Source organism: Vespa mandarinia, chromosome 2 (genome assembly GCF_050613455.1).
Source record: "Vespa mandarinia isolate Hongniang chromosome 2, ASM5061345v1, whole genome shotgun sequence".
Classification (NCBI taxonomy): Eukaryota; Metazoa; Arthropoda; class Insecta; order Hymenoptera; family Vespidae; genus Vespa; species Vespa mandarinia.
In genome coordinates, this window is record NC_140811.1 from 5,062,501 (window position 1) to 5,090,226 (window position 27,726).

The following is a 27,726-nucleotide window of genomic DNA, read 5'->3' on the forward strand; positions in this document are numbered from 1 at the left end:
TCACTTAAAAATGAAAGGAGGATAAGACCAAGACTAGCTGATATAGTTCGGCGAGCTCTTCGCAAGTCGTGAGATTCTTTCCTAGGAACGTCTCATCATGCATCCCCCTCCCGCCCCCCTCCCCCCTCCTCTTCAACCTTACCTCCAACCCACTCACTACCTTCTAGCATTCGTTCTCTCAATTTCATTGAGACTTCGAAAAGTACCAATTTTATTTGGCATCTCTCGTAATAATTTTTAAAATTCGAAATGTCACGACCAAAAATATAGAATATACGTCTATTTTAGTCGTTCCATAATACACATACTTAAGTATTACGGGAAATGCGTCTCCAATTTTCCAAATGGAGTTAGTAACTTGTAGAAAATTTTGCTCATGAAAATTCGCCATTCATTCATGCAAACCTGGTGCATCGTATTTGTGGAAAAAGGTACGATGTACGCGATAAGCCAAATTACCCTGATGTTACTCTCAAATAAATGATTCATATTGATCATATGCTTATCAAAATTGTTCAATTTATTTCTATATTTCATTTTCTCTTTCGATTTTTTTTTTAATTTTTTTGTTTTTCTCCTCTCTTTTTGTAGAACATAAAAAGAATTTCGAAATAACAAATGAATCGGAAAATTGAATAGAAGATAAAACGATCATTTTCCCAGATATTTATCGTATACCGTGAGATTTAATAGCTAATGAAATTTGTACGATCGTTCCCTGAGGATTTTAATTTTTGTCGAACTGTTCTTTTTGTTTCTTTTTTCTTCTTTTTTTTTTTTTTCTTTTTCCTTTATTCATATGAAAACGTTAAAAATCGACGAATAGATTCGTGGAGTAGTATTTAAGAGCTTTCTTCTGGCGAAGCTCGGAAAGCTGGAAGGATAATGAAAAATCTAAACGACGAGTAGAGAATAACAACTCTTTGTATTGGGAATCAGACCACGTAAATGAAGATCCCACCGATCGAAGTTTCAGAAAAAGCAAAATATCGCGATTCTTGTTTTGGCACGGATAGAACGCCATCCGTTTCCCTTCTTCTTCCGCGCGAATTGTTTCTCTCTCTCTCTTCCTCTCTCTCTCTCTCTCTCTCTCTCTCTCTCTCTCTCTCTCTCTTCTATGTATGTACGTTCGGAGCATAGGCAAAACGAACGGCTATTATTCGGAATGGGCAGTCGTCTCCGTAAGAGAAATCTTCCACTATAAATTTCCCGCTGTCGAGCGGCTATATATATCTCCATGTATTATCGCTTGTATAATATGAAACTTCTCGACGAATAGCAACCTTTTACGATGGTAAAATGTATAAAAGCGTTACAGATCTCGTAACTTCGATAGTTTCATGTTATTTATAGATACAATTACATACTATAGATGAAATGTTATTTAAATAATTAAATATTGATAACGTTGAAAGAATTATTATAGCTTTGAAATAATATCATTATAGTTAATAATATTATTAGAAAGAGAAATATTAATAGAGATATAGTTATAATATTATTATATAAAGATGTACAAAATGTTTAATTTGTCAGAATTATGAACTTTTTAAATTCATCGATAAGACTTATATACCTGAGAGATATGAGAATATGAAATATTGACATAATTGATTCTATTATATCGATATTATTGAAGTACATTAATAAATAGAGCGCAATTTTTCCTTTAAAATGGTTTTTATTTCGATTCTCTACGACTTTTAGTTCTGGAGATATTTCCATCGAAAGATTGCCATTCATAATTCGTATAGATACATCTGTTCGTAGTAACCGATAGTACAAAAAAATAGTTTACGTTGTAACATCAGCTGAGCACGTAAATTCCAGGAATTTATGTATGTCACTGTGACAATGAATTCATTCAAAAAAAAAAATTATATAGGTCAGTAGACCAATTTAAACGCATTTTAATTGAATGAGAATATCTCCGGAACTAAGAATGATAAAGACTTGGAATAAAAACCATTATAAAGGTCAAACTTCCCTCTAATCATTTTATTATATTACAAACAATTGTTATAAACAATTCTTTATAAATAATTTTTTATAAAAATTTTAACGAAAATTGAATTCAATATTGAAGTAAGAACACAAGGAACAGATTTTCTTACATATTTTTTATTTGTTATAAACAATTGTTTATAACAAATACATATAAATAATTTTTTATAAATAATTTTTTTATAAAAATTTTAACGAAGGTCAAATTAAATATTGAATAAAGACCATAAAGGGCAGATTTTCTTATATTTCTTTCATTTGTTATAAACAATTTTTTATAAACAATTTTTTATAAATAATTTTTTATAAAAATTTTAACGAAAATTGAATGGAATATTGAACAAAGATCACAAGCGGGCAGATTTTTATCAATTTGTTTTCATTTGTTATAAACAAATCTTATAAACAATTTTTTATAAATAATTTCTTTTTCCATTTTTAAGAAAAATTAAATTGAATATTGAACGAAGATCATAAGGGACAGCCTTTCGTATATATTTTTGATTTGTTATGAACGATTGTTATAAACAATTTTTTTATAAATAATAATTTATAAAAAAAATTTTTTCTTATATTTTCTTTTATACAATTATCTCAAGTATTTATTAACGTTAAATTTTTATTTAAACGTTTATTTTTCTTTTTTTCCTTTTCTAAACAGTCCTATAAAATAATAATGAAAAAATTTTCTTTTCGTACATATTTATATGTATATGTATCGCATATGTATACATACAAGAAACATTAATATAGAAAAGAAGTGAATAATATGAGGAAGAATGGAATACAGATTATGCTGAATATTTCATTATGAAAGCCGTATGCGAACTTGCGACTATAATAACCTTTTATTATCAGTTTATTTTCTCATTATATCTATCTCTTTCTCTTACTATAATGAAAGAATTATATTTAATCGTAGAAAGTATAATATTTAGCACATTTCGTTGCATTAAAATCGCTATAATCCAAAATGACAGATACATAATGGACAAATATTTTTTCATTAATTGAAATCATCATTATATATTTATAAAATAGTGAGTTACATTCTCGAACGATTTAGCGAGCAATTTTCTGTGAAAGTCGACGACACAATTAGTCGTTTGTCTAATTCAAAAGAAATCGATTATCAATCAAGTTATCGAATCTATAGAGAAAACTAGATGTTATAGCTCTATATAACTTTAAGCTATATAACTAATAATAGTATAGTATTGGATAATCTTTAATTGGTTCGTCTACTTTCCCTTTTCCTCCCCCACCCTCTAGATTTTTATTTCGTTATATTTTGGTAGTGTGGCAAATGGAAGAAAAAAAAAAAAAAAAAAGAGAAAAGAAAAAAAAAGTAATAAAAAATAAAAGAAAAGGGACTGAGAGAAGATCGGCACGAATGAAACGTCTTATAAATTCATCGCACTGAAACTCTATGGTAGGTAATTTATATGAAAATTAAAGTCGCCTCTTGACGTTTCTTTTGTATTCTTTTTCGACCGGACGAACATTTTGATTAAACCGTGAAAAAATCCTTTCCCTTTTCTTTTAATTTTTTTCTTCTTTCTTTTTTCTTTTTCTTTTAATTTATTTTTTTTTCTTTTTTTTTTATCTCTCCCTACTTTCTCTTTTTCCTCTTTCCCCCTACCGATAACAAACGGATAAATGAAAGATCGTACTTTTCACAGATTTCAACTGTGGAATTTCATAAAACGTAATAAACGTGAAAAAATTAAGTAAAATATTTATTTTATTGTTTAATGGTCGAACATTTCCTTACGTATTATAAAAGAAGTTATTGTGTTTTGAAACAAGATCAATAAAATTTTGAAAAAGTCTTCTTTCTTATGAAAGAAAGATACTCAATATTCTATCTCATATCAGTGCATATGAGTATGCGTGCGTATGTGTATATGTGTAAGTTTGCGCGTGGAACGTGCGTGCAACGGAAAAAAAGGGGATGAGCTTTCTACCCCTCATACTCAGATAAAATACGGTTTCGCGGTCGATATGTATCGCACGGAAGTAAACGTTGAATTAATGACGACAGTGTTCCTTTGGGAACGATGCGTTCCGTGCGACCTGTTCTGACCCTCTCCTTTCGTGCTCTCTTGCTTCTCAATTTTTCCCCTCTTTCTCTTCTCTTACCTTCCAATCTTCCCCGTGTCTTTTCTTCATTCCCGTCTACCCCAAGATCCCTCCCTCCTCATATACCTGTATCTTCAAAGGAAATAAAAAAGAGGACAAGAAAATACACATATGTACATAAAACATATATATATATATATATATATATATGTATATGTATATATATATATATATATATATATATATATATATAAAATATATATTTTTGTTCTTTATATGTGTATATGTGTAGATGTATGGACTTATATATCTTCGTATATCGTACTTCGAAGGAGTTCTGGATTCGAGGTAGATCGCTCTTCAAGATGGAATTACTCGACAGAGACCACTTGCCAATAACCGAGTAGTCATCCTTTTTCCTTCATCCGAGTTCGGTGTGGTCCCTTTGGACAACTTTATACAAGCGAAAAGGATGGTTCGTCGATGGAACCACGCAAACGGTCTACCTAGCGTATCTTTCTGTCACGATTTATCAACGATCCATGTGTTTCATCCGTTACCGCTTACCGTCCCTGTTATTATCTGCGTTGCTGACCATGTACAACGAATCGTTACGACTAACTTCCATGTTCCTCTTCCTCTTCCTCCCACCCCCTCTCTCTTCTCTCTCTTTCTCTCTCTCACTTTGCTTCTCTCTTTCTCTCTCTCTCTCTCTCTCTCCTTCTATTTCTAGCCTTTGGCGATCGTAAGCCAAGCTTGGTACCGATTGAAAATTAAACGACGTTGTGTTCACGTGTCTATATGTGTGGTGTGTATATATATATATATATATACGTTTTATGGTGAACCACGTTATTCACAGACGTTTGTATCAGGATCAAGCGGCTTTTCGGAATTATCGTTCGTACTGATATTCCAATTGCGGCACAAGTATGCTCAACGAGCTCGAATTAATTAGAAGGGAGTGTTCATTAAAACGATTTGTCGGCCGTTTTAGATAAATATATATATATATATATATATATATATATATATATTTGAAAAAAAGAAGAGTAAGTAAATGAATTGATATATATATATATATATGTATAATATATCTGTATAATCGACTTAATGCTCATATGATAGCATAAGTATTCCCTCAGCTGCCATCGCGTGGGATTAGAGTTCTATATATATATATATATATATATATATATATATATATATATATATATATATATGAGTTCTATGTCGATTCGACCAATTAACGTTTACGTTTAGGGAGATCGAAGTAAACGCCACGTAAAGTTGAACGAGCTTGTAAACTATGTTCGTGGTAATCGTTGCACGCTCGATCGAAACTATACATACATATATCGAAGGACTTCGATGAACCACGTTTCATTTTATCCAATTACATGAAAATCGTCTATCTCTATACGCCATGATACAAATCGATCTACTTTTTTTCTTTTTTTTTTTTTTTTTTTCTTTTTTTTTTATTCTAATCGCTCGACGAACATGCAAAGCCGATTAGAGAGAAACAGAAAGCGGTAACGCGATATGCATGGACGATAGCAGCAAACTAAAGCCCGCGATCAATGAAAACGGTCGAATAAATCTTTGTCGTTGTTGTCGATGTTCTATCTTTCGAGTCTACGTTATTGGAATAGTAGGTAATCGAGATTATTATATTAGTTCACTCGTAACTATATCATCCTTAACGATAACTATTAGTCCTAACGCTTCCCACCTTGTTCTGATATCGTTTCTCTAACGTTCATGAAATCAATGTAAATTCATTACGTTCGAAGGTACAGTCGGTAATTGCGTAATATTGATATAAAGCAAAACGTATTAAACATCCTACTTCACTTTATATGTAGATGATACGCTTTATCAAATTTGTTAAGTTATTATATCGAATGGTATAATTTACGTCATGAGCTCTGAAATCGATTGAATCGAATAAATAGAAAAAAAGGAAAAAAAAAATAAATAAATAAAAATAAAAGAAAACAATGTACTAATCGAAGAAAGAGGTCGTTCATATAAATAAAATCACTCATCGATTCAATCGAGATGCATAATTTTTCTTAAATATCAAACGTGTTCCATATCGAGAGTTTAGGCTTTGTTTTCACGACCCACTACTACAACTGTCGGTATATACGCTTTATTCCATCATTTAAAAAATTCCATAAAAAGCACTACTTCATTAACGCTTTATTAATTGAGACGGGTCGTTAAATCCGTTCGTGAATTGCCGTTGCTTATTTTCAGATCGCTCTTATATGAAGCTAGAAGCTATCGAATAAATTCACTTTCTCTCTTGAGATGGAGGAACAGATTTTTTTTAATAAAATAGTGAAAATTGAAAATTTAATGTGATTATCTCGTTAAGTAATTTACGTTATTTGTTATCATATCTAATTGATTGTTAAATAATGAAATTTTTTTTATGATCGAAATGATTAAGATAAAAATAATTTCTCGTGTAAATAGCGTACTTCTTTTTTTGTCAGAGATAATCAAATTGAAATTCTACGATATAAACCGGGATGAGAAAGTCATTTTGATCGTCTGTCTGATTTAATATCTATCTTGATAATAAAAAAAAAATATATATATATATATATATATATATATATATAAACTCATAATAAAAAAAAAAATATATATATATATACATATATGCATAGAAACATACATACATACATATATTCGTACGTTCATGTATGTGGATATCTGGCTCAAGTATCAAAGCAATTAAACGTCACGTTTAAAAGCCTCCCACGTGTGTATACGTGCAAGTGCGTCGATCGTTATCAGAACTCGTGGACTTTTTCAAATCCCACGAACGCAATCGTTATCGACGATCGCTCGAGCGTTTCGCTCACTCATGTGTGCTTTAGAAAAAAACAAAAAAGAATAATCGAAAGTTCCATTTTGCTGACGAGAGAAGCTAGGTGCCGCTTGGTAAAGGTTCTCCTCCTTTTCTCTCTCTCTCTCTCTCTCTCTCTCTCTCACTCGTAGTAGAAATATAAGTAACGTACCTATATTACATTTCTGATCGAGAAAGAAATTTCTGAAAAACAGGTCATGTGTGATTTAAATCTACAATTTTTCTCAACTTTTCCCTTACATTTTTCCAACTTTCTTTCTGTATAGCTAGCTATAGTTATAACCTGGTAGTTCGCGTTCAAAGGGCGTCCTTAGACTTTTGGTTTTACGCTTCGTTCGTACGGTCGAGCGAGAGACAGTAATACGAGAGAGTACCGAAGCCAAGTTTGCAATAATGGAGCGGAACGTGGAAAAATCTATTGTCCTTTCATTTTGAGAAAAATCTCTCTTCTCATCTATGCTTTACTCACTGAAATTCTATCCTTTTTCCATTCTTTTGCTTTTACTTCAATAAATGTAACGTAAAATAAATCCAAGAGTTTACGATTGTCGCTTTTTAATTGTAATTTTCTCTCTCTTTCTCTCTCTCTCCCTCTCTCTCTCTCTCTCTCTCTCTTTCTCTCTCTCTCCCTCTCTCTCTCTCTCTCTCTCTCTCTCTTTCTCTCTCATGTGCACATTTTCGAGCTTTTCATACTTAAGAGAAATGTCTACTCAAGCGTCTTTAATCGCTTCTTAACGTTAGACGATTATTATCGGCTTTATACTTCGCGATCATGTAACGATAACCTACTTACTGAAAATGGTTATATGAATACCTCGAGGTATCTATATAGGTATATATATACCTATTTATATATATATATATATATATATATATATATATATGCATATATTAACTTTTTTCATTTTATGAGAGAATTTTATAAAATTGTAGAAATAATATTTTCTTATCATCTCTCTCTCTCTCTCTCTCTCTCTCTCTCTCTCTTTCTCTCTCTCTTTGTCTCTCTCTATCTTTTATCTCTTTCTTGTATTCGATAATTAGAGTATATGAAAATTGTTATAAAAAAGATCTATAATATATGGAATATCTTATTCCAATGTTTCCAATCCAGTTAAAATGTTTTATCTTTTTTTTTTCTTTTTTCTTTTTCCTTTTTTCTTTTTTCTTTTTCTTTTTTCCTTTTTCTTTTTTTTTTTTTTTCTTTTCTTTTTCCATCGTCATTGATTTCGAAGATAATATATTCTACATTATTTTAATTTTAGAGAGACAAAGTAAGAGTGAACGAGATAGAAACATCGATAGAGGTACAATGATATGAGCTTTTACGTAGAGAATGACGAGCTTTGACGTCGAGCATAACGTAGAAGGATTAGAGACGCGTAACGAGAATACCGAAAAGTTCTTAAGATCGGATTAAAGGATTTCAGTGCGATGGCGGAAGAGCTGCGGGCAACGGATCGCCGGCGTTCTTCGAGATAGACGACGAATGAGGGTAGAGGCCAGTCAAGCGGTATATCTCGACGAGTAAAGCGGTAAGTCATTTGAAACAAGGAACGCCACTTATACTCTCCTAGTTGGTTATACTTCGATGCATACTTTTCGTTCATTCGCTTTATACGTAAATGTGCATTTATGTCCGTCTATTTTCTGTGTATATACGTGTGCGGTTTTGAATACGACGAACGCGTAATGCTAGAAACATTTTTCGTTTACTTATTATTCATAAACTTATCTGTCTACGAACAAGAAGAACTTGATTCTGAAAGCGAAATAATCCAGGTATCTTGAGATTACAAGAAAAATAAAGTCAAAGTAGAAAAGAAGAGAAAAAGTAGAGTAAAAGTCGAGGGTGAGGTTAAAGAAATATTTGCGAGCTCGACGCTGAAGTTTACTCGCGCGTTGGACATAAGATGTTAAAGCGACGGTGGTTAGTTCTAAGAAAGTTAACGAGAACTATTCCTTTTTTGTGATCGAGATCAATCGTGTGTATTTAGAATCAGATAGTTATATCGAAACATTGACATAATCGTTGCGAGATAAATGTTAATCAAATTTTTTACATTTATTCGACGTATACTCTTCTCGACATCGTAGTATTTGACTTTTGTTTTGGTTTTTTTTCTTTTTTTGTTTTTTTCTTTTTTTTCTTTTTCTTTCTTTTTTTTTTCGTTTTTCTTTTTTTCAATACGATCGCTATAAATGTTGCGTGGAGTTACATAAATGTAACTCCATGGCGGAAGCGCGAATGACGCTCGAGTCATGATCCAAATCGAAAGAGACGAGAAGAAGGGTAGTTTTGGCGGGTCGCCAGGGTAAAAAAAAAAAAGAAAAAGAAAATCGACGAGGGCGAAAGCGAATGACTAATATGCATTTTTTCCTCGAGATTAACGCTGGCGAGTCTACGAGCTTGCTTGTTAAAATATCGTTTACCAGTGGTTTGCCGGCTATCTCGGTCTCTTATCGGTTCAAAGCCTCTCTTCTCGTGAAAATCCTGGGATTTGAGGTTTCTCGTAGCTGGCTCGTAAAATCGACCGATTACGAACGATCTTTGTCCGTCAAAGGGAAACCAGAATGGCTACGTTGTGTTTAATGGAAACGTTAAAGAAACAATTGATAACAGCTATTCGTTAGGATCAAATGTTTTAGTCGTTGCCGGTCAATTCGACAGTAAATATTTAGAGAATCGAATTTCGATGTGAAATATAAAAGAAATGAGATAAAGAGAAAGAATATCATAAAGAATATTAAAAAATTTCATCCGCTTTATTTTATTTTATATTTCGTCTATTCTTTTTTTTTTCCCTTTGAAATCATTCGAGAATGTGCAACAAGTAATTTAAAGATTAAAAAAAAAAAAAAAAAAAAAAAAAAGAAAAAAAGAAAAAAAAAGAGAAAAAAAATCAGGCAACACAAATTATAACGAGTTGATATATATTATTTCCTCTACAATTTTTATAATTAAAAAGCATCGATATCGAGGAAAAAACGAATTCAAAACATTTGTTAACTTAATCTGATATTTTGTTCGTGCTTTTTGTAAAGTGGCTCGTACTTATCAGTACTTATCGTACTTTTTCTTTTAGTTTTCTTCTTTCTTTCTTTTTTTTTTTTTTCTTTTTCTTTTTCTTTTTCTTTTTCTTTCCGTAGTAAAGCCGTGTACGGGCGTAAAATGCGAGAGCGATGTTAGTAGATCTTACGATCTTTCTTGGCTCGTTTTGTACCATCGAGTATAATGTATTATGCGTCTCCTCTCTTTGCTTATGTATACAATGGAGATGAGAACGAACATGAAAAAGGAGAGAGAGAGAGAGAGAGAGAGAGAGCAAGAGAGTAATAAAAGAGAAAGAAGAAAGGAAGAAAAAACGAAGGAGTAGAGAAAAAAATGAAAGACAAGGTAAAGACAGGAGCGAACAATTTAGTCTGTCGTAAATACACTTTTCCGTCGTGCACTTTCCATTTCACTACTTTATACAAGCTTTTATTACTTGCAGGGGTCAAACGGTATGAATGAGAGAAAGAAAGAAAAAGATAAAGAGAAAATGGAATAGTAAGAGAGAGAGAGAGAGAGAGAGAGAGAGAGAGAGAGAGATAAAGAGAAAGAGAGAGACATAGACAGAGATAGAACCTAGAGGTTCTCTAGGTCTTACTCGTTTGCCTCGTGGGCTAGCAAAGAGCTCGATTTCATCGCCAACGGCGTTCGCCGACATCGACTTTCAAGTTCAGAGTCTGGGAGAAATCGCTGTCAGAGCTTTTTTAAGGTGGATTCACGAGCACGCGTAAACGTGCACGGGTTCACTTCTTCTTTTCCTTCTTCTTCTTCTTTCAACCCCGACGAAAGTAATTTTTTCCAGCACGACTTGAGAGGGCTTTTCTTTTATTTTTCTTTTTCTCTCTCATCTCTTCTCGCTCTTTCTCTCTCTCTCTCTCTCTCTCTCTTTTTCTCTCTCTCTCTCTCTCTCTCTCCCACCCTCGTTTTCTTTTTTTTTTTTCTTTTGCCCTTGCGTTCCTCTTGGTATCTCTTCCTTATCAGCTTTTTTTTCTATCTCTCTCCCACGTCTCGTTCTTCTTTCCTTTTTTACTTTACCTTTTTCTTTTTTTCTCTTTTTTCTTTTTTTTTCTCTTTCTTTTTTTCTCTTTCCCTATAGGGAAAGAAGCCAACCGGGGCAATTTACTCGGCCGAGACATTTAATGTCTGTTGCCGCGACGGGATACCTACGAGGAAAGACGAGGGATTTAGGAAAAGCGACAAGTAGACAGGAGATGGAAGACAGATCGAGATAGATAAAGAGATAGATAGATAGATAGAGAGAGAGAGAAAGAGAGAGTGAGAGAGAGAGGTGGGGTGGGTGGGAGCTAGTTGGACTTAAAGAGAAATTACGATTGAAAACGACTCAATATTTCATTGACAAAAAAGGATGATACGAGTTTCGGTGGAAAAATTTCTACGGAATACAGAGAGAAAGATAGAAAAGGATTCGTTCGAATTCGAGAACATTTTTTTTACGGAATCCCGTCATTGATATTTTGTTTTCCAAATAGTTCGCACGTTTCTTTTCCTTCCTTATTTCTTTTTCTCTTTACTTTGGCAAAGAGTTGGGGGCTGACGAATAGCGGGAACAACAATAAAAAAGCTATTTCGGGATCAGCTGCGTCCATGACAAGTGATTACCGAGTTTGTTTGTGAATTCGTAGGAAAGATTCGCGAGGGAAATGGCGTGAGTAAGAGAGAGAGAAAGACATAGAGAGAGAGAGAGAGATGGTATATGCGAGGAAAAAAGATAGAAAGAAAGAAAGGAAGAGAAAGAGAAAAAGAACGATACGCGATCTATCGATGGTCTATTATTCCCATGAGGGTGTGCCGACCTCGAATAGATCTTTTCTTCTTTCTTTCGTTTCTTGCCTTTCCTTCACCTATCTTCTTCCTTCCTTCCCTTTCATACCCCACTCCTCTCCGTAACTCATCCTGCTTCCAGCAACTTAGTCAGTCGTTTCCTTCGCCGCCGGATACGTGACTGGGAAAAAGAAAGATTCTTTCTTCTACGTTCATCGTGGTGGCCTATCGGAAAGTAAAAGAGATCCTGGGACTACAAAGTAATACTGGCGGATCTCTATTGATATATATTGTTCGGCCGATCACGCACTTCCTCTATCATTAACGCAGTTCATAGCTTTCGAAGTTGAATAAGAAGAGTTATAGCATCCTACGACGTGTTAAAACTGTATAAGATAAAAATAGATAAATGGATAAATATTTTAACGTTTAATGACGTTGAAAGAGAATACAATTAGAATTGTAGATACGATAAATGTAATTTCTTTATTATAAAATATAATGATAAAGTTTCGAAAGAATATGATACTATGTGATGAATAAAGTAAGGAAGAATATTTAAAGAGTAATTGATCGTTTGAAATTTTTCACTCGATTTAAAATAATCGTAAAACGTAAAGCATACCTAAAAGAATTTAGGGTTTGTGGATCGCTTAAAATGAGAGCATGAAAATAATGCAGAACTCGAAGAGTTAAAGGCACTGGGAGACTTTTTCTCCCGTCTCAAGAGCCCACGTCGAATCTTACGATTGGATCGTAAACCGTGCTTTCGCTTACATAAGAAGTTACATAAGGGAGTAACGACGATGGTCGGCACGGAGCAACGTCAGAACTTTCAGTTTCTTCTTTCACTTTTTTCTCTTCTCCTCCCTCTCCTTTTCCTTTTTCTTCTTCTTCTTCTTCTTCTTCTTCTTTCTCCTTTATTCTTCGCGTATGCCGTTCTTTCTTTTCTTTCTTTGAATACTTGAGATTAAGAAAGCTACGTATAATCTCACCTTCTGCCTTTCCTCCTTCCGTTCATTCGTTCACCTACACCCGAAGAAAGTTAAACAACCGAGAATATTCGTTCCTCTGAGGGATTTAAATCTACATAAGCTTCGCGGAAATAAAGAAAAAGAAAAAAAAAAAAAAGAGAGAGAAAAAAAAAAGAAATACAAAGATCGTATCCTATCGTTAAGCGGAAGTTGGAAAAGTGAATTCGAATGAAAAATTCGTGGGATCAGACCGGCTGCTATTCAGTAGCGATATCGTTCGAAAACGAAAGATCGTAATTAAAAGATTTTCGATAGTCTGTCTCGAATGTCCTTGCGCAGATAGTGCGATAGGAAGCAATAGAGAGAAAGATAGATAGATAGAGATTGAGATAGGGACAGAAAAAGAGATAGAGAGAGAGAGAGAGAGAGAGAGAGAGAGAGAGAGAGAGAGAGGGGCATATATGGGTACTGTGAAAAGCCGATGTGCCGTTGATCCATCGATAGGTCATTTACATGTCGCGTCTGCCATTAAGTCTACCTACAGCTCCCGCGATTGGTGATACATATGGGTCCCAGGGTCGTACCTAGCTTGCAAGGATCGTACCTACGTGTTAGAGAGCGAGAGCGAAGCTTCGACGGTTTACGAGCGAGCCGCGCCTGCCTCGGTTGTTAACGCTCGAACGAGCGGACGTTGATACACGGTTCCAACGTAAAAACGGAAAACTCTTCTAAAGTTGTGCGTATGCGTGTGCGTGTGCGTGTATGTCTTTGTATAGGTACTACAACGTCCTCGTTTCACCGTATTCCTCTAACACAGAGTGAAAGAAGAGGAGAAACGATCCAAAGTGACGGACAGTTCGCAATCGCGAAACTTCGCCCATCGATAATGGCAATAATTGTCGATAGTTGCTCGGAAAAAAAGGACATGGGCTGTCATTCGTCGAAGGCTCGACGAGAATGCGCTCGACCGAAAATTCACGTTAGTTCATCGCTATTTCTCTCCCTCTCTTTTTCTCTCTTTTATTTTTCTTTTCTTCCTTTTTTACGCTTTCTCTCTATTCCTCTTTCGACTTTGGTACATCGACGAACGAACTCGACGTCTCGACTTCATACGACGTTCGATTGACAAGCGTGCAAATATATTGAGCCGAGAAAATTCTTGACGAAAATTTCTCTCTCGATCTGATTCGAGCCAGATATCGAGCTCTCTAACTCTAGATTCCGTGAGTATAGCTCTTTGGAGAACTCTCGAATGATATGGAAAGAAAGAGAGAGAGAGAGAGAGAAGTAGAGATGTATAGAACGATCATTTTGAAGTTTTGAGTCTACGGAAGTACCTCTTTAGTAATAACAGCTCTCCTAGCAATGGCAAGTAGAGAGAGAGAGAGAGAGAGAGAGAGAGAGAGAGAGAGAGAGAGAGAGAGACGATAGCGTCAGACAGACACACGTTCTAGTATTAGAATGTCGGCGTTGTCAGCGCGTTACTACCATCCTTGAGTAGTTAACAAGTGTCCTCGAACTTTGTGCTTTTGCTATCAAATTGTTGTAACATTTGATATCAGACGCATTCATTATACGTTGGTGGTATATACGCAAATAAGAGCATTTGGAGTGCAACTCAAGTTACTTTAGCTTTCGAACAAAACGGAACGATAACTTCAACGGGGGAGAATTATATGGTTTAACTTAATGAATTAATATTAGAGAATGATCTTTTACTTGCCGTATATTCTTCCTTGTTTATCTTCGAATTGGTTGGAACAACCTTTGCTTCTGTTTTTATACTCTTCCTTTACCACCTTTAATTATGTATAACTTCGTTAATTCATTAATTAACCTTCTTGTTAGTTTAAGAAAGTATTTGTAAAGTCTTTCATCTTACTTATTTATAGGAGTAGTAGTATCGGATGAATGTTTGAATATAAGGATATCCTGAAAGATGATTTAAAGCTTTCTTCAGACGGTTCTTAAGTTGAAATATTTAAAATTTCATCTTACCTCCTATTATAATTAATTCCATTTTCTACATTGAAAAGTTATGCGAAGCTTGATTTTAAATTGAACTAATCGTCTCTCACTTGACTTCAAGCTAAGCCATATTCTACTTAAATTTCATTTAAGTCTTAAGTACGAGCTCAACAGTCGAGCCTTAATGCCCGTACATTATAACTCAGCATTCTTAGCTGACAGTCGTTATTCGAGATTCTAAATGCCATATGCGTATTAAGGGAGAAAGAATGAGAGAGAGAGAGAGAGAGAGAGAGAGAGAGAGAAGGGGAGAGAGAAAGATATCAGAATATTCAGTCGTGATATCGAAGAACCATTCTCACGCACGCCATTATAGCATTATCGTGGGACGTTCTGATAGCGATATATTTCGCCGATAAGTCGGTTATCTCTGTTAGGAATTAAATTGTTCTCTCCGTTAATCGAGAGCACTACCCGTACCATTCCGTATAAACGGAGTATCGTTGCTCGAAACAGAACGATATCTTTCTCATTAACTACTTGCCAGTATAGATTCGAAGAAAGAGAAACATCTTCGTGTTTGCACTCTCGAAAATTATATTCCCATGGTATTATAGTAACAATAATAACGATTCAATTTTAGTCCGTCTTCAAGCTTTAATTATTATTTATTATCAGCTAAAGTTTATAATTAGATTTCTATAAAGAAAATTGAAATCAATCGCAAATAAGGAAATTATTTTTGTACCAAAGTAAGCAACGTGATCGAACATGTGGATTTATTTTTACGTAAATCTGATTTGGATTCATCGTTTATTAATATTAATATCAATGATTCGAATTGCGATAAAAATCATAATGCAATTGACTTTAAAAACATATGGAACGAGACGTCTATCGATGCGCGTTCCTCTATCGTATGAACCATCCGCATATTTATTTTTTTTCTTTTTTTTTTTTTAAGCTTATTGTTCGTTTCAAAGAGTTTGTTGATTACTTTCACCGATGGAGCGATATAAAATTGCGACGGAAATTTGCAATGATGCATGAAGACACGTCGCCTTCAATTCCGGTGATGTTTCGCAAAGCTCCTCTCCATTTCCGAGATTTTCATTTTATTGCTTGTCATTTGTGTCGTTATATTATGATAAATTCTAGTGTAAAGTCGGCGAAAGTTATTTAAACAGTATCGCATGAATTACTTATTGTTAGCTAGTTAATTTTTGTAAAAATGAGAACGAGTATATAATAATAATAAGTGAATATACGACAAAATAAATCCTTTAAATTATTAACGTAAATCCTAAAAGCTTCATCGTTCGTTATATTTTCACACGGATAAAGATATCGAATTAAATGACGTCATAAGAACGGATTTCGTTAATGACGTTACACGCATCGATTGAAACTTCTCATTTTATATTTTCCCTTTTAGATTTCGAGCATCATTATTTTTTAGAAATATCTACAAATATTTACACTGTTATATCAGATTTCATGAGCAACGAGTAACATTATCTTGCACCTTTTCTCTCCCTTTTCTCTTCGTTATTAGAAAGAAATAAAATGTTGTTAGACAAGGGCTCCTAAGAGAGAAGTGGCAGACAGAAGAGTCGGGCACTTTGGTTAATCGAAGTGCCTACTTAGAAAGCGCGTTAGCACGCACGCCTGATGTCTTTGGTTGTGGTAAATGGATGCGCTTCCATTAATCGCTATTACGTGGCACTTTGCACGATATTCTCCTATCGGGGGAAGGTAACAAAGAGAGCGAGCGAGCGAGCGAGAGAGAGAGAGGAGAAAGAGAGAGAGAGAGAGAGTGACAGAGGGAGGAAGAGAGAGGAAAAGGGAGAGAGAGAGAGAGAGAGAGAGAGGCAGACGGATATAGAGGGTTTGAGAAAGATAGCGTTGGGCGACGTACGTGACACTTTTCTCACAAAACGTCAACCCTCATGTGTCTACAGCGAATTGAGTCTACATATATCTCATAGCATAATGGTTTAAAAGAAGGTATTTTAGAGAGAAAAAGAGAAAGTTGTTACGATAATCGAAAGGAAAGGATCTCTCTCCTCTTCGATTCAACCACCGCTTGCTTGCTCGTTACTAACACTTTATCGAGCTATCTTATATGTTGCACGCAACGTATCGTCTTTCTTAACTATATATCTTCAAGTAACATTTTCATCGAAAGGAAAAAAAGAAATTATCGGTGTAAAAACAGCGTATCTGTGAATAAACGATAGTGTTCTCATTCTCAATCTCTGTATCATTAAAGAAGAGATAGAGTGAGAGAGAGAGAGAGAGAGAGAGAGAGAGAGAGAGAATAAAGAAAGAAGAAATGTATAGAAAATCAATGCTAGAAATGAGAAGAAATGAGAAGAGGAAGAAATAAAAGAAAAAAAAGAGATGAAGAAACGACGAAATCTATTTTGAGGAAACGTGTTGGTTCGACTAAACAACCGATATTTAAGTGAACATTCGAAACTCGAGGTTTTGCTCTCGAACAATGTCACTTTTTCTCTTGCAGAATTTCCGTCGACAACGGGGAGTTCCGAATGTGAGTTTTCTTCGTATAAAGAGTGCACGTGGATACGTTGACGTTTATTTATTTGGGGCGTCGTTCTTATTCGAATTCGTAAAGCAAATAACCTTAGCTTCTTATCTATTTCTCTCTGTCTCTTTCTCTCTCTCTCTCTCTCCCTCTCTCTCTCTCTCTCTCTCTCTCTTTCTATTTATCTATCTCTCTTTCTTTCTCTTTCTATATATTCATCCTTCTTGGTCTTTCATTCTCAGTTAGCTGGAGGCTATGTCGGGCGTGAGAAAACGGTAGCTCCCAACTTTCTACTTAAAGCAATATTCCAAGGAGCAGCACAAAAATCCTCGGCCATTAGAGAGTTCCGCGAGTGGTCTCTCTCTCTCTCTCTCTCTCTCTCTCACTCACTCACTCACTCATTCAGTCTCTCTCTCTCTTTTTCTTCCTTTCACTCTCTTCTTTTCTAAGACGTCAACTTTTGTGAGACGAATTCCTTTGTTCGAGAGGAGTGGCGTGTATGTAGCCAACCCACCATCGTCATCGTTGTCGTCGCCGACGTCACATAAAGGGGGATATTTTTAAGGGTAGGAGCTAGAGAAAAGCAGCTTCGACCATTGAAAGAGAGCATTATACAGACGCGCGAATAGTTCCCCATGGATTTGAGACTTCGTAGCTACCAGTAAGCCCCTCCTCACCCCTTCATCACCAAGCCTCTTCTTAGTAGGTACTTCCTTATCGATATGAAACGTCGTTCGTGGTTTCCGTACGATCGGCAATGGCATCCTCTTTCGTTTATTTTCCAATTTAGGTCAATTTGCAATGCTGGTATCGATTCGTCTATTCGCTTGCACCTAGACCTGTACTAATAGCATCCCGATGGGCATGCCTTTTCTTCTTTTCTTTTTCTTTTTCTTCTTCTTCTACTTCTTCTATTTTTACTTCTTCACGTTCGATCATCCTCCATTACATACTTGCTATTAGTTTTCCTTGCTTTTTTGAAAAAAGATGAACTGTTCGATATGTTTCCTCTTTTTTTTCACTGATCAAGGACACAGTTCTTTTAACTTTTTTTTTTTTTATAATTTCGAGCCTTTGATGCTTTGATTTTGTGTAGTATATAATAATGATATTTTATTGTATCATTTATTTGTGATATGAATTTTTTTTTTGTGCGATTCTTTAGAATTTTATAATCATTACTGTTTTGTAATTACGTTTAATTAACGTTATTGTATTATTCGAATGTTTTAACAAGACCCCATATTCATCTAATATGATACGTTCTCTTTCTTTTATTTTCTCTTTCTTTTATTTTCTCATTCGTTTCGTTCAAAAAAGTCTACGTACTTTCTTGATTCAAGAACTCAACCCAGTCGCTTCTGGCACTTTGCCTTCGGAAGGGTAGCCCGTTTAACTACGCCCCCTCGTCGAGCGTACCTTCGTCTTGATCCCTCTTCTAGTTGCAGACGAGGTGATTAACCTCGCTTCGTATATTTTCTAATTAATTTCCGAAAAATTTCATCGCGACGCGACGTTCGGCGTTTAATTAAAACCAGTTAGTTTGGCGGAGGGGAGGATTGAAGGATATAAGGTTGAAAATACGAAGGGCAGGTTACGAGTCGAAAGTTGAAGAAATTTTTTAATCCCTCTTCTCTTTTTCTTCCCTTCCACTTCGTCTTTCCTTTCGTCAGCTGCCATCGAGTTTAACACTTTGCGACGTTATTTCGTAGAAAATAGTTTCGTGGTATTGTAAGTTGCTTTTCCCACAGGTAACACGTCAAAGACTCTTTTCCTTTTCTTGTTTTTTTCTTCTTTTTTTTTTCTCTCTCTTTCCTTCTTTCCTTTTTCTTTCATTCCTCGGTGACTCGTGGAAAACGACGGCGGACTCGTGTACTCGTTTATTCTCGTTTCTGAGACAAGGTGAAAAGCGTCGCGATACGCTAACACCAGTTCCATTCCGGCTTGCGACTATGTCTTCTCGTGTGAGAGTGGAAGAGGAGAGAGAGAGAGAGAAAGAGATACACGGTTCTTCTTAGCACATCCGTAAATCTTACCGCAAGAATCATAATACAGAAAATGCACCAGAAAGATTACGGTCTTATTCGAGCTGCGCAAAAGTCACTTGTGATGTTCAATGGATGTTCCGTTCATAAAACTAAAAACTATTCGCGTTCATTTGTGAACGAAAAAAGAATAAGATATCGACATATAGTAAGGTTCTTTATAACAAAAGCGTTGAACTTTAATCGTCGAAAATGCGAACGAGTGAATAGTCCAATTTTATCTTATTTGGAGCGATATATATATATATACATCAAGTATTGAGAATTTTGGGTAAATATATCACTTTTCGATAGTTTTAGGTTAAATTTGATAAATGATAAAAACGCGTGAAATCCAAGGAATATGTCGACAATTTATATTTTACTAGACAGAGAAAATATTGGATTGATTTATTGCCACTTATTTATGAATCGTTTCAATAATAATCGCAAATGATTGCGTACTTATCGTTGAAAGTTCATGCAATAAATTTTGTTCGTCTTTGTCGAGAAACAATCACACGCATTCTTTATCGTGTCGAGTAGATCTTGAAGTAAAAATATATACAGAGAGGAAAAGAGGACTGAACAGATTTATTATACATAGAAGGTGACTGTATACATTCAAGTCTCTACCGGATGACGCTGAAGGAAACACTCCGTTAAAATATTATTTTTGCATCGCGTAAATGCATACCTTGTCGTATACGTTATATCTATGTACGTATTCGTGTCGATCGAAGCAGCAGCAACGCCCTGTGAATCGAATTTTCAACGAAGCGAACATTTATTACCATCTCGATGGTTACAGGTATGTTTAAGAATTCGTTTCTCGTCATTCACGTTACCTTCTTTCTAAGCTACCTATTAAATATACGAGCTTACTCGTTTCGGAATCTCGCTACGGTTACGTTCAATCTCACTCAAAATTCTTCAGTTTCAAGAATGTATAACGTGTGTTAGCTAGCATAGAACAATTTGTCATCTTTAAAAATTACATTTCTTTGATCATATTTTTCTTCATTAAGATATACGGTCGGTTCAATTAATCATGAAATATCGTATCACACGATACCATCCAATTTGCTTTTTTAGATATAACAATGTAACAATAATATTGGCAACAATAATTGTACGATATAATAATAATGAGTATATATATATATATATATATTTTGTTTTTAATATCGCACCAACTATTCGTATGGATTATTAGCGACGTTTTAATGTGTCTTAATGTATCAGTTTTTGTATAAATTCTTTATCCTTTAAATTGTTTTTTTAAATGGATCTTATGTTGAGATATTGTCTATGAAAATAGTATTGTATTTCTTAAAATAGATGATTATATGTTCGACTATTAGGAGTATAAACGTCGGGAGTTCTTTTGATCGGGGAGATACTGATACATGAGTGAAGTATGTCTTCAATATAATGAATATTGTTCGATCTAATAATATTGATAATAATAATTGAACAATAATTTAATTTTTATAGTTTAAAAGTTTTATACGAATCGAATCTGTCGTTTATGGCATTGGAAAATTACAATTTTCTCGTTATTAATAGTTTACAAAAATGGAGGTCATTCTCGTATTTGGTTTTCGGATTTTAATATAAATCGTTGTATTTCGAGAATGATTTATTTTATCTATCATTTATTTATATACATATATATATATAGATAGATAGATAGATAGAATTTGCTTTAAATACATAGAATACAGAGAGGTTGTATGTTGAAACGTGATAAGAATTTGTGAATATAAAATTCATATAGAACGGATTTGACATTCGTGTTCAACGTGTTTGCCAATTAAGATTATTGATGATAGATCATCGATTGATTGCGATGTAATTAAATTCATCAAAGAATTGAAATAGTTTCTCCTAATTCTACATTTTGTTCACTATTGGAAGAGCTATTTTCCTTTATTTTTCTATTTTCATGTCTTCCTCATACGATCACATATGTCCTATGTATTGATGGGAATCTATAGAATTAGATTAGACATTATGTATCCACGATATGATGACCGTACGTATTGACTACAACGAGATTACCTAGGGGGTTTACATTTTGATATTAACATCGATACTAGGTCTCCTCTCTCATATATGAAACATCCGGGTTTGATGCTTGCAGAATTAATACACGAATTACCTTAAACAAGACTTAACCTGAAATAAGAATAAAAAGTATTGAATTCCATTAGAAATGATATCCAGAGTTGACCTATATACGTGTAACATATAAGATTCCGTTAATAGCACTATGAGTACATAGGTAACTGACAAGGAGTTTACAATACCTTCACTATACATGTTCACTAATTCGTTTGAAACCTCTTCACTACAATTGAATTATCAAAGCTTTATGTTAATGGCTCTATCTATGATATCAGTATATTCTATCATCAAGTTTATTATACTTGAATGCATAATCGTATAGTTTGTTGATATTAATAAAATAGCACGTATTATTAAATATAATAGAACATCAATAGAAATCTTGAACGATTTTTTTCACATATAATCTCGTTCCATGCAATTATCATACGTTAATGTTAGTACGATATCGTTGACTTATTTTTATTTTATTTTTTATCATCGAAGATATAGAAAAAAAAGCTCATTACCCATTGGCAAGGACAGTCTATGTCGGAGACATGATAAATAGGAAACTTGTTGCACAAAGTAAAGAAAAAAGAGAGGTAGATAAATCAGAATCAGACGGGTAAGGAAAATCGTCGAAGAAAATGACAGAATCAATTTTGAAGAAAAAGAGAGAGGAGAGAGAAAGAGAGAAATGATGGGATGAGAACATAATTGTCACTTATCCAACAAACCCACAAAGTTACTATCTTTAACTGTTTTAAAAATTCAAAACTTCCATATCTATTTTAATTTCACATTGGAATTTGACTTTTATCGATAGGGTAGTAGAATTAATGCTAGGTAGACAAATTCGTGGTAATAATAATAAAACAGATCTATTTGTTCTAAATAAGATCTATTTGCTTTAAATAGCTACGTTTAACAATTAAAAGACACGAAAATACTGTGAACAACAGAAATAGTTAAAGTATCCGACGTGAAGAGAATTTGAAGTTGAATCGATGCTCGAGGGGTCATTTTTCTTTCCGATATTCGCTCTCGTCCTTTGATCCAAGCTCGTCCGACTTTATCTCGAATCTTTTAACAAGCATACTGACAAAGGCTCGTTGTCTGGCTTTAAAGTTTACCGAAGGTACACGTTAAACGCGAATAACGATACCCACGTTTATAGATAAATACGCCGATAAATACGGTGGCCTGTTGAATAATGCATCGATAAAATTTGCCTCACGTTCTTCGTTTTTTTCTCTCTCTCTCTCTCTTTCTCTCTCTCTCCCTTCCTCTCTTTTTCCCTTTTACTTTTTCATTACTATCTTTATTCTTTTCTTGTTCCCTATCGTTTCGAAAAACGTTCGAAAGAGTTTAACATTTTCAACGAAATTCTATACATTAAAAAATCCTATCTCGCGAGATGTTAAAAAAATTTGAAGAAATCTCGTTTACCATTTAACTTACAAATTTTATACGATTTGATCGTTCTATTTGCCATGTAAATTGTTGCGAGATAAAAATCTTTGATAAATACAAAAATTACGAACGAACAAAGTATTCGAAGTATGTAAATAAATTTAATGGAATATATCCTTGAAATGTTTCCGTTTTGATATACAAATTACATGGTATAAACTATGAGTAGTCAGTATACTTGGTCAGTTTTGAGTAGATGATGCGTTTCTCTCTTCGTCACTCGGATAGCAATTGTTATCTATATAGTTATATGTATGCATACGTACGAACATACACACATACACGCGCGCGTGCGCGCACGTATACACACACACACACACATATACACATATATCGTTGAACGTATTCTACGTCGACAATAATTTTGGACAGAGACTATGCGAGATATTACGGAACGAATCGCGTCGAGCTGACTTGCGTTTAACACATCCAAGAGTAAAAGCAACCGAGTCCAGCCGTTATCGCAGCAGTTAGCTACACTGTTCTCCAAGAGAACGCAAGCCAGTGATATTTCAAGTGTCCAACGTGGTTTCGTGGCCGTGACGCAGGACGATATTACCCATTCGAAAACGTTGCTTTTTGTTTGCCTCTATCTAATTCTCGAGGAAACGGAAACGAGCTATATCTCAGATCTGTCGGATGTGGTTTCCGTTCAATGTATCTTTTTTTCTCTTTTAACAAGATAACGTTGAAAAAAAATATTTCTAAATTTGTTCTTAGTCATTTAAATCTTGATAAATTATTTCAAGTTAAGTTAAGTTTTTTCATATTAGAAATGATCGATTCGAAATATATTTATATACTATGTGCGTGCGTGTGTGCATGCATGCGCGCGCATATGTGTATATATATATATATTTATACATATATATATCGAAGCTCATTTACTTCTTGCATACTTTCAAAAATAGATATATTAATCGCTTTCATAACATTTATTTCGTATGAATTATAACGAATTTAATGATATTTATTTGTCGATCATATATATTCATAACTACAAGCATTGTTGAATAATTATCATTAAACACTGGCGAAGTTACAGAACGTAAAGATCGATTTTCCATAAGCGGCCTAGTATTTAATCAGAATACGCACGGCTATTGTGCACAATTCATGAAGCTTTATCAAATAATCTTACGTTAATTGAATAATCTATGATTTTATAGTTGGTAGGTATACTACGATAGGTATGTATAATTTTTCAATAGTATAGTCCCGTTATCGTTAATTCTATCTCTTCGAACGTATATATACATAAATAATACCACCCATGTACATACATACCTATTTAATTAGCGATCGAAACAATTTTCATCAAATTTGCTTTTACAAGAGTGCACTGGACTCATTCGAAATACAAATACGTACGAATATACTTTAAAGCGGATTCCAGTCATCTCTTTTTCGCGAAAAGTAAAAAAACAAAAAAAAAAAAAAGAAAAAAGAACGTTTCCCGTTAAAAAAAATTGCGGGTATCACGAAAGTTGATTATTTGCAAATAAAAATCTCGCATAGTTCTGATGAAAGTTTCGGTTATTCATTAGGAAATTTTGAAATATACACACGACAAGCCAACGATAATACAAAACTTTTGTTACAATACTTAACGTATACGAGTAAAGTATAACGTTAGAATCTATTATATCGTACATTTTTATCATTGTTTTTAATAATTTACTTATGCTCCCTTATCTTCTCGTTTTTTTTTCCTTTTTTCATTTCGTTTCTCTACGTATATACTTCGTTTAAGAAAATTTTAGCGCATCTGTACCCGATACGTTGACAATAGTTTACACGTAAACAATGGGAAAATCATGAACTAGTTGACAAAGTATAGTCCATCGGATACAGGAAACCCAGGTGAGGCTAAAGATTCTTCTTTCGTACCATCGTTTCTACAAACGAATACCGATGTACTTATTTTATCGATGCCACGAACGACTACAATAGCATCACCGATGCAGAAATATATCGCTCGAGTAACATTAAGCCTTCGTACGTCGAAGCAAACCTTTTCATATAAATGGCAAAAAAAAAAAAATATATATATATATATATATATTTATATATGTAGAAAAAGAGAGAAAAAGATGAAACACGTTCGCACTACTTCAGTCCAGTTTCGTTCGATTTCCCAAAACCTCACCCCCCGCAATTCGTATACACGAATAAACCAACACGAATACGAATCATTTATCTCTGGAATATACTGGAATTTGTATCGGTACCTTTCGAAGCGAGTCACGCAAAAATATTTAGGACAAAAGTTACAGGTTTTCCAAAAAGTACTGTCCCAACCGCGTGCCTATTTTTCTTCTCTCTTTTTTTTCTCTTTTTAATATATACATATATATATATATATATATATATATATATATATATATATATATATATAAATACGAAACTGTTATCATCCGCGAAAACGTTTAGCTCGTACTATACACTACTAACATAAATGATGGAAGAACGAGAGAATGATGTTTTCTTTTCAAACGTTTTTTTATCGGATCGTAACAATCTATACGTTTGACAATGTGACATTGAAAAGCAATTCTTCGTATTTATAAATTTTCTTTATCAGATTCTATGCGTAAAACAAAGTACGTAGAAAAGAAGTTTTTTTTAGTTTTCTTAGAATAATTTCTTAGAATAATACTGTAGTGTTAGGTACGTTCATCTTTATGAATTAAGTTCAATAAAGTTTACCTAGTATTGTTGATACGTATTTTCATGGACGTAAACGTAGTGATGTTTGTATATACATTTTCACGAAGGGCGACATAGTCGGGCCGATAATTACACGTTATTTTCGAACCCTCAAATGGAAATTAATTTAAACGAGGCCTTGTATACTTCAAAATAAGATTAACTGATTGAACGATTATAAAGGAACTATAATAATATAGCAATATATTTTTATAATTATTATGATAGATTGAGTCATTGCTAGTGAGTGGTACAATGCGATATATTAAAGTTTTAAGTTGTCTTTCGATGGAGAATTTTTAATTAGGTTTTGAGATTGTTGTGTTGTTGACATGCCAACTATGCGGGAAAATATTTTCTTATTCTTATCGAGCATCTAACGAAATTCTCACGATCAAATAGTTCGCATGGTAATACATGAACCTTAAAAAATAGTTTAAGAAAACTAAGAGTATGAGTCAGAAAGTCAACAAATATATACAGAAACATATATATGTATATATGTATATATTTAAATATGTATGTGTAAACAAAAGGGATTAATCGAAATGTCGAATGGAATTATTTGTTAAGCCATTATATACCATTCATTGATTAATTAGATTTACCGCAGAACCTTTATTGGAGGCTTTATCAATAGGTTTGATATTTTTGTTCAGGTTGAATTTTCTACGAATATGAACGTATTTATCATTCTCGTCGTTTGATCGTGCTCGATGCCCAAGCTTTTATTATTTCCTTCGAGCGTGCTTAGGACGGTACCGGAGAAAGGGGGGAAGGACGATGTTCGCCTATTAAGATGCATTGTCGTTGGGCGTTCGCTTTAAACGCGGTTCTGATCTATCGCGAGCACGTAGCAACGCTGTGCAACCAGCTGCTTGAACGGACAGTTGCTGAGAATATAAAGCAGCCTTCATCCTCGACAATTGCCCTCTCGATGGTTATTAGCCTTCTACCGGAAGACTCCCTTAGGATCTTTACGAAGAACGTTCATCCAGAGGGAAAAGGATGCATCGGTCTTTCGAGTTTAACGAACGCCTTACGCTTTCCACCTTTCTTAGAGAACGTTTGAAAGATTACTTCCGTACGAATCCATCGTCTTCTCGGTAATTTTCGTTTTCTCGTTAAGAAGAACGTGGAAAACGTATAAGAGAATATTTCGTAGACGAAAGAAACGAACGTTGAGAAAAGTAATTTGGTAGAATTTCGGAACTAACTTTGGCACAATCGATTTGCTACTATCTTTGGAACTTTAAATGATTTTCGTAAGGAAAGAGACAATGGAAATTTCTAGTAGTATTAATCTAACCAAGTATAACTATACACTGTTAGTATCTCGAGTATCGATACGTGCCATTGCAAACAGCAATCCGCTGATGTCATTGCGTTGCGTATAGAACGTGTATAGATAATTTGCGTCAGGGAACGTACGCTTGTGTCATTGGTATAAGCGAATCTGTAATGACATCAATCAAATGTTGGAACTAATCAGCCGTACATTTCGTTATCCTTAACCATTCGTCCGATCATGCGCGTATTCACGTTCGCGCCGACCATTGCATGTACATCGGCTTTCATATGAGCTATATGCTTCGTGGTGCAGAGAGAGAGAGAGAGAGAGAGAGAGAGAGAGAGAGAGAGAGAGAGAGAGGGAATTGTGCCCGCAGGAAATTACATCGAAACGTTTGCAGAAGAAAGGACCATGACTGGATCCTCTCTCTCCCTCTCTCTCTCTCTCTCTCTCTCTCTCTCTCTCTCTCTCTCTCTTTGGCTAGCTCGTTTTCTCTTTCTTCGATTTTCATCATTCTCCACTGTCATTTCCGTACACAATTCCGCAACGTAGCCGCAACATTACAATGCACGTTCTTCTAATACGCTCACTGCCAAGCATCCTCGTTTACGTAGCTTTCATTTCTTTTATTTCGACACAACAAAAAAGCGAAAAAAAGCGAAATGGAAATGACAGAGAAAACTAGAGAATGAAAGAGAGTAAGAGAAAGAGAGAGAGAGAGAGAGAGAGAGAGAGTGCGTGTGTATATATTTAGTACGACTTTATTACGTTCGTGCAGATAACTTTTGAATAAATAAAGGACATCGACAAAAGAGAGATT

General features: G+C 34.3%; 1 protein-coding gene across 7 annotated transcripts in view; it reads right to left on the bottom strand.

Moving 5' to 3' along the window:
- dpr12 (defective proboscis extension response 12) overlaps window positions 1-27,726 on the bottom strand; it is a 193,429-nt gene that overhangs the window by 110,232 nt on the left and 55,471 nt on the right. Inside the window, exons 1-2 of one of the 7 annotated variants that reach the window (XM_085664781.1) lie at window positions 14,664-14,678; window positions 14,505-14,580 (exon numbers count right to left, since the gene is read on the bottom strand). The exons of 3 other annotated variants lie outside the window; for them this stretch is intronic. The gene's annotated coding sequence lies outside the window, so the exon portion shown is untranslated. Of the gene's footprint in view, window positions 1-14,504; window positions 14,581-14,663; window positions 14,679-23,084; window positions 23,413-27,726 lie in introns of those variants that run through there. 3 more of the 7 variants (XM_085664780.1, XM_035861576.2, XM_085664779.1) reach the window with 3 other exon arrangements.